Genomic DNA, 9,681 nt, shown 5'->3' with positions numbered 1-9,681 from the left:
CTAAATCATATTGGCGGTCGTTTTATATTTTACTTCCACTAATCTATATATTTGATGGATCATAAAAATGAATTAATTAAGAATTTGTTTCTTATTGCATATGAAATGGTGACTGGTCTCTAGGATATTTCGGATGCCAACAATTGAAACAATATATCAAACTAAACCCTATATTCAATAAACATGTACAGCTTTGGAGACATAATTGATGAATAAATTGATGAATGGTGCAAGTACATTTCTATATATGATAGAACATCAAAAGGAATTTGTTTCAATTTACAAGAGCAATTCATTATTACACATGCATTTATTATTTAATCATGAATAAAATTTACCATTGCTCATTACTCCATTTTAATGCTTACAAAGAAACGTGAACTGTTGTTGAATGGTCAAATTTCATAAAATGAGATGAGATTTAATGCAGGCACATTTATACACTCCATTCATCCCACTTTAATGAATAATCTATACATATATAAAAGTTGAGTTTTGGGGGCATTTTGGGAAATAAAAATTTTGGTTTGAAATTATAATGTGCCATTATAAATATTTAAATGAAATTATAATGTGTGCTGTTTTTATTGTTGTTACAATAAATTAATAATTTAGGGGAGTGGAAGTGGAAAAGTTATAGCTATATAAAAGTTGAGTTTTGGGGGCATTTTGGGAAATAAAAATTTTGGTTTGAAATTATAATGTGCCATTATAAATATTTAAATGAAATTATAATGTGTGCTGTTTTTATTGTTGTTACAATAAATTAATAATTTAGGGGAGTGGAAGTGGAAAAGTTATAGCTAACGTAAAGAATTTGGCACAAGACGTTTCAAGGTTGCTTCTTCATAATAATAATTTAATGTAAATTTATGGCTGCTAATTGGTGAGTTTCTAGCTATTTCTTTATTTTTTATCTATAAATAGGATGTGTTATTTGCATTCTTATTACTCTACTTCCTCATCGTTTGCATAAAACATTTTTTAGGGTTCTTACTCTTTTACCAACAATAGTAGTACATCATTTATTTATCCACTCTTTTTGTTTAATTATTTTTTTATTCATATTTTGATATTATTAGAAAAAGAAAATTGAAACCAAGGAATTCATCTTCTTCGAAGACCTACAACCTAGCATAACTTAGTCGGTGAAGATGGAGTCAAGGAGGCGGCGTAGATTACTCATGTGAGAGAACATTTTTTAGGGTTCTTACTCTTTTACCAACAATAGTAGTACATCATTTATTTATCCACTCTTTTTGTTTAATTATTTTTTATTCATATTTTGATATTATTAGAAAAAGAAAATTGAAACCAAGGAATTCATCTTCTTCGAAGACCTACAACCTAGCATAACTTAGTCGGTGAAGATGGAGTCAAGGAGGCGGCGTAGATTACTCATGTGAGAGAACATTTTTTAGGGTTCTTACTCTTTTACCAACAATAGTAGTACATCATTTATTTATCCACTCTTTTTGTTTAATTATTTTTTAATCATATTTTGATATTATTAGAAAAAGAAAATTGAAACCAAGGAATTCATCTTCTTCGAAGACCTACAACCTAGCATAACTTAGTCGGTGAATATGGAGTCAAGGAGGCGGCGTAGATTACTCATGTGAGAGAACATTTTTTAGGGTTCTTACTCTTTTACCAACAATAGTAGTACATCATTTATTTATCCACTCTTTTTGTTTAATTATTTTTTATTCATATTTTGATATTATTAGAAAAAGAAAATTGAAACCAAGGAATTCATCTTCTTCGAAGACCTACAACCTAGCATAACTTAGTCGGTGAAGATGGAGTCAAGGAGGCGGCGTAGATTACTCATGTGAAAGAGAGTGAAAGGCAACAATGAGGAAGAAGCGAATTGGAGACTTTGGAAAGAGTCGTGTGAGAGAAGGTGAAATGAAAATAGCACTTAAATCCTATTTTGAAGATTGATCTGCGCTTTGAGTTGTGTTAGTTCATATTTTAGCTTTTTTTAATTTTTGTTTATAATAATTCTTTTTTTACATATTATATTATCAATTGATTTTGTTGCCATTATAAATATTTAAATGAAATTATAATGTGTGCTGTTTTTATTGTTGTTACAATAAATTAATAATTTAGGGGAGTGGAAGTGGAAAAGTTATAGCTAACGTAAAGAATTTGGCACAAGACGTTTCAAGGTTGCTTCTTCATAATAATAATTTAATGTAAATTTATGGCTGCTAATTGGTGAGTTTCTAGCTATTTCTTTATTTTTTATCTATAAATAGGATGTGTTATTTGCATTCTTATTACTCTACTTCCTCATCATTTGCATAAAACATTTTTTAGGGTTCTTACTCTTTTACCAACAATAGTAGTACATCATTTATTTATCCACTCTTTTTGTTTAATTATTTTTTTATTCATATTTTGTTATTATTAGAAAAAGAAAATTGAAACCAAGGAATTCATCTTCTTCGAAGACCTACAACCTAGCATAACTTAGTCGGTGAAGATGGAGTCAAGGAGGCGGCGTAGATTACTCATGTGAGAGAGAGTGAAAGGCAACAATGAGGAAGAAGCGAATTAGAGACTTTGGAAAGAGTCGTGTGAGAGAAGGTGAAATGAAAATAGCACTTAAATCCTATTTTGAAGATTGATCTGCGCTTTGAGTTGTGTTAGTTCATATTTTAGCTTTTTTTTAATTTTTGCTTATAATAATTCTTTTTTACATATTATATTATCAATTGATTTTGTTGCCAAAAAATATGTGGAGAAACGTTTTCCAATAAATTACCATAATTTTTGGTGTAAACAAATTATAAAATTATCTTAATTAAATTATTAAATTATCTTAATTTTGCATCTAATTCTTTTATTGTGACTATAGATTTCATGGCCAATAAATATAGTAACAGCATATTAGTGTAGCAAAATAATTAGATTACCTTCCATTTTGGGTCAATCAAATTGCCTTAATTTATCAATAACTTGTAATAAACATGTAATGAAATTTATTATAGAGAGCCATTTGTTGGTCATGATGAATATATTTTAAAGTTAAGGGTTTAGGATTTAGGTTTCGAGGTTTGTGTTTTTAGTGTATAGGATCACTATATTGCAATGAAATGAAGCTCGATAATTTATAATTTCTATCTCTATTAACATCTATTAATAATTAATTGTATGACAAATATATCAAATATAGTATATTACTGATATGAAAATTGGGTATGTATATAATATTTTTATTAGAATTAAATTAGCCATTCAAATTTGGTCGACTAATCTGGAAAATGGCCATATATATTGCAATCAATTTGGTATTTTTGATTTAATTAATCATCATAAACGATTGATAAATTATATCTTCCTATAAATCTGATCAAATTAGTGTACGATTGTAATTTCTAATTTAACCGTTAGAACTTAAGTGAATCAATTCCTATATAGAATTCTAATTAAATCGGTCAGCTACTTTTAATAAAAAGAAACGCTCCTATTAAATATTTTAAATAACCATTTAATGGAAATAGCTTAGAATTTATCCTCTTTCTGTCAACCAAGATTTAAATATGAATGGCATAGGGCCTCTATAATTAAGCCATGGAATGTTTAATGTATACTAAGATTTATAACCGTTGCCTTATTAAGAATTGATTTATTAATATGTAACTGCCATGTATTATTAATAATCTTTTGAAACAACATTTTGTAAAGAATTTGGCACAAGACGTTTCAAGGTTGCTTCTTCATAATAATAATTTAATGTAAATTTATGGCTGCTAATTGGTGAGTTTCTAGATATTTCTTTGTTTTTTTATCTATAAATAGGATGTGTTATTTGCATTCTTATTACTCACTTTCTCATCGTTTGCATAAAACATTTTTTAGGGTTCTTACTCTTTTACCAATAGTAGTACATCATTTATTTAAACCCTAAACGATATACACCCGTGCATTGCAATCAATTTGGTAATTTAGGGTTGCGGTAGTGAGATTAATGAGGTAATTTTGGTAAAATGCTTTTTTATTTTAATTTTATGAACAGTGGATTTAAGGCTTACCTTAAATAAATTGCATAATACATATCAGTATGTTTAATGTATTTTAATTTGCAAACTTTGTAATTTATTGAATAATAAATTATATATTTAAGATATAAATTAGTGATAATACTACTAATACCCTGAACTACTACTTAAAGACATAATCAGAGAAATACAACTAATTAATATAGGTCCATATTGAGCATTGTGTCTTAAACAAAGTGCAAGCCTGCAATTTATATCGCATGTACTGCAAGTATCCCTCTCGATCCACGTTAATTATAAGGACAAATTTATTGGTTAAAGAATTTATAAGAAAAGATAGCCTGTAAAAGAGAGCTAATAAAGACACTGAACCAACTTCCAATACTTGGGGAGAGAGCCTTTACAGCTGCATGCAGACAAACATTTTTCAATTTTAGAATGTCTTGATATAAGGCTTACAATAGAAGATTTCAATAGAACAAGATGTTGTGAAAACACCACCAAGTTAACACCAATTGATATGCATGCAATAGAAAAAAGTTCAAATCTTAGAGCGGTAAATTCTTCATTTACTAGGGAGTAGTAAATTCTTCATTTAGAATGAGACAAGATATGTACATTTTTGTTTTTGTAAATCTTCACATTGTCTTTAATTCATTTTTCTATGTATTTATTACATTTTGTATTCATTATTTGAAATTTTTATGTCTCGTGCATAGCACGGGTGTTAATACTTGTAAATTAATAATAGAGGAGACTTTTCCCTATATCCCACTTTAATGAATAATAAATTAATAATAGAGAGGATTTTTCCCTATATTATTTTCTAGAGTAACCTACATCAATAATACCTGATTTTTCACTTTTGCACATAAATCGTATATGATCTTTATTTTATATCGTTTTTGGTACCCCATGACAAAAATAACCCTAGGTACCAAACATGTGCTTTTTTTTAATTATGAATGGTATTTTTGGAAATTTCAATTAAATAAAACCAAATATGTGATTTTTTTCTTCCTTTCTTATTTCTTTTTTTTTCTTTAGTTTATTCTTCTTTCCTTTTTCTTCATTTTCTTCATTCTTTTTAATATTTTATCTTCCTTTCTTCTTTCGTTTTTCTTTTCTCTTCTTTTTCTTCTTTCTTTTTAGTGTTTTATACATACATCTAATTGCATTCATAATATAAACAATAACAAAACTCCTAATTAAATTAAATATTTAAAGTAATTAAATCAATTAAATATTTTTAATCAAATTATTTATACTCATTTTAGGGTTGAAACACCTAACTAAAAATATTCAACTCTTTATCATTATGAATACAATTCACAATTTCAAATTTTGATTAAGACTATATTGATTAGTTATTAATTTTATATAAAATAATATTTATTACTATTTATTAATTACTACTAGTTTTTACTATTCTAACACTAATATTATTACAATAATTAAATATAATTATAACTATAATTATGATTAAGTATATTTAATGATATTAAAAAATAATTTAATTATTAATTTATAACATCAAAATAATAATATTAATATTGATTAATAATAATAATAATAGTATGAAGAGAGAGGAGAATGAGAGAAGATATTATAATATCACTTTTGGTACTAGTTTTGTCAATGCCCAAAATATCATTTATGACACAAATGGAAACATAAATTTGTTTAGAGGGTATTTTGGGGTGAAAATTGCATTAGGTACAAAAAAATGTGATTTATAGGTACAAAAAACGATATAAAATAAAGATCATGTACTATTTATGTGCGAAAAGTAAAAGATCAGGTACCATTTATGTAGTTCACTCTATTTTCTATCTTACTTTTTATCCACTTTAACTATTTATTGTCATTTAATAAAAAAAATTGTGAAAAAAAAAACACTTCAAGTAATGTGAAACATCGGGAACAATCATTAGTCCATGAAAAAAAATCATTCGTCCATGAAATAGTATAGCTAGTTCCAAATAACATGTTTGTATGTTGTAAAAAAGAGTATCATAAAATTCAGGCTCATAATATCCAGTTATAAATTTAAGTAAACTTTCACAATACTACTAAACTTACATGCTGTCATTTATTTTTTTCAAATATGTGGCCAGTTTTAAAATTCCATATAATATCCAGGCGTAGTCATATAATTGCACTACGATATTTTTCCTAAATTGTTGTATGTCCAGTACTCATGTTTTTATACTTACTAGTAGCACTATCTTTAAATATGTAAGTATTAATCAGAATATAACAAAGCATGATTATAAAAGTACAATTCATATATGTCTTGTATTTAATTTGTTATGATGCATATATTTTTATCGAGATCATGCAAACTAACAAAGTATAACCTCTTACTCTCAATATATAATATACTATATAAATTATTATCACATAATCACATTCCCATTATATTCAACATATAATCTTAATATTTAATATTTTCAAGTAGAAAAACAGTAGAATTGGGTTGGTACAAATTACAGCTAAAGTGGCAAATTTTGTTGAAATTAAAATTAAGTGGAAATATTGCTAATGCATCAAACACCAGGGACGTCACACCAGGGACGTCACTGCAAATCATTAAAACTCATATGTGCATAGATTATTTTATTTCGAATTTTCGATACCAAAGCACTGTTATTTTTCAGAGTGCCAATGGCAGGATTCTATTCAAAACAACATTCTTGACTACAATTCTTATTTCCAAATTTTTCCATTAGGGCTGTTCAAGTTGCTATATATGGGCAGAAAAGAGTGTATTTCTAGGCTTAACCATTTGTTCATGTTTCTTGTTGATTTTGAAGTCAACCCGAGAAATAGATTTGGGCCCGCACTATTTGAGCCACAAATATCATTATTTGAATTCTCGACATTTTGGTAGTATTATATTCTTGCATTGAGAGTTGTGCCTATAAATGAGGGACATATACCATATTTGCCATGTGAATTTCAAGGTGGCGGGATGTGAATTTTTTTGGGTAAGGACATTTTAGGCGGATCACTCCTTATTGCCTTTTAATTAAATAATAAAATAAAGCTGCTAAATCTATTACTTGTCTAATTATTGAATGTTAAACAACAACAATTGTCAAAAAATTACATGGTTAAATAGTGACTAATCTCGTCAAGATAATATTCTAGGCAATCCATATCAATTAAAATGAACAGGCCTAATAAAACAACGACCAATTTGATGAAGTATTTGTTTTTACTCAACAAGACTGTTCGCAAAAATAGAACCAATTCATTCGAGATTAATTTATTGAATTCGGGCTACAGTTGGTTTAAATAAATATGAGTATTTTTCAGGTTCAGAAAACGTGACACACAATTTTCCAAAGCAATTAACTCTTTTTATGGTTAATTACATTCCACGGCCATATGAAATGAATTCGTATTATAATCAAGAAGCGTAATAGTGAAAATTTTATAATTATCTTTATACTACTACTGTTATACTTTATTCTTGGACATACAATAGTATATTTTATTGCAAATAAAATCACAAATTATTATTGAAGAATATATTCTTGAGAAACGAGTAAGGACTCAAATTAGATAGAAACATCCAAATTCAAGGCATGGGGTTTTATTCAAATTGACCAAAAAACTGCAGTTACAATATGAGAAAATGGGCATGAGGTGAAAAAGATTGCACAAACATAACAAGAAAAGCAAACAAAATTCACTCATTCAAAACTTTTACCAAGAAATTATATATAGGAAATGGACAAAATGGAGAAGTAAAAGGACTGAAATTATTAGGAGATGCCTAGCTATATGTGCATTGATGTATACTTTTCACACATATAGAAACCCGAAACGCATCCCGCGGGTGTCTCTTATCTCATCCCTCCGAGATGAGACGAGACGGACGCGAGACGCGTTGCAATGTCCCGTCTCGTACCTGTCTCGCCGAAACGTCCGTCTCAGCGAGACGGCTGGCGCGCCAGCTCGCCACACGCCCGCGCGACGTGGCGCCTGCTGGCGCTAGGCGTGACGCCCACTCACCGGCCCGTGAGTGGGATTCGTCACGCTAACGCAATAAATCATTTTTTTTAAATCGAATTTAATAAAATTAAAAATTAAAAGTTAAAAAACAGTAATATGACCGTTCAACGGTTATTTTATTAATTTTTTTATTTTTTTTATTCTATAAATACGCCTCTTTCACACACACAAACACACATCTATTCTTCTCAAATCATCTATCTTTCCTCTTCAATTTTCATCTCAAATCATCTTTTTTATTCTTCTTCCAAATTTAATACATTCATGGATCCATTTGAGCAAATGCGTCGAATAATGGAAGAATCCCTTGAAGAAGATCAACGTAGGGAGGCGGAGGAAGTCGCGCCGCCCCAATGACGATCCTGGACTTACATCCATCGTAACCGAGAGGAAGACGCCGCAAGGTTAGTACGCGACTACTTCTGTGATAACCCGGTATGGGGAGAGACCCACTTTCGTCGCCGTTTCCGCATGTGCAAACCGCTATTTCTGCAAATCGCAAATACATTGGCAGTCCGGGAAGAGTTCTTCCAAGAAGGGTTCGACGGCGTCGGCCGTCCCAGCTACACGACGCTGCAGAAATGTACTGCAACAATTTGTTAGCTTGCTACTGGACAAACGACGGATTTGTTCGACGAATACCTCCACATTGGAGAAAGCACTAGAAGAATGTGCTTGATGAACTTCTGCAAAGGTGTCCAGGCAGCCTTCACCGACGAATTTCTCCGGAAGCCTAGCACGACAGATTGTCAGTTTTTGCCCCACCTTCACGAAGAAGTGCACGGATTCCCCGGGATGCTTGGCAGCGTCGATTGCATGCGTTGGCAATGGAAGAATTGCCCTGTGGCGTGGAGGGGGTCATACACGAGCGGCCACAAAGGCACCCACCCACCGTTATACTCGAGGTCGTTGTTGACTACCGGCTATGGATTTGACATGCGTATTTCGGGGTCCCCGGATAGAACAACGACGTCAACGTGCTCAACCAATCCGACTTCTTCATATAAGTTTTGAATGGTAAAGCGCCGGCCATCAACTTCATCGCTAACAACCGGCAGTATAAAATGTGGTACTATCTTGCCGACTGTATCTACCCGAAGTGGCCAACCTTCGTGAAGACGTTCAACAGGCCGGTGAACGAAAAACAAGCTCTTTTTGCGCAGAAGCAAGAGGCTGCTCGCACGGATGTGGAGAGGGCGTTCGGGATTCTCCAAGCGCGCTTCAACATTATCAAAGCCCCGACTCGTACGTGGTTTATGGAGAATATGGTTGACATCATGTATACGTGCATAATCTTGCACAACATGATTGTCGCCGACGAAGGACCTGAGGCGGGAAATTGGCTCGACCCTGAAATCCCGGGAAGCTCTACCGCAAGTAGTCAACCTCGTAGTGGAGTGCATCCGTCTTTGCAAGAACGGTTGTATGTTCGGATAAGGTCACGTGATTCTAACGGCCACGCCCAACTCCAAGTGGATTTAATGGAACGCATTTGGGCAAAATTTGGTAACTGGTAGACACACATGATCTTTCTTCTGCTTCTTTGAGTTTTGAGATTTTAAATTTAAATTGTAATTTTATTTTATTTAATGAAGTGTATTTTTGTTAATTAAATTTATTGAAAATAAAAATAAAAAATGAAATT

This window comes from Salvia splendens, chromosome 7 (assembly GCF_004379255.2).
Source record: "Salvia splendens isolate huo1 chromosome 7, SspV2, whole genome shotgun sequence".
Taxonomy (NCBI): Eukaryota; Viridiplantae; Streptophyta; class Magnoliopsida; order Lamiales; family Lamiaceae; genus Salvia; species Salvia splendens.
This window is presented reverse-complemented; position numbering follows the sequence as displayed.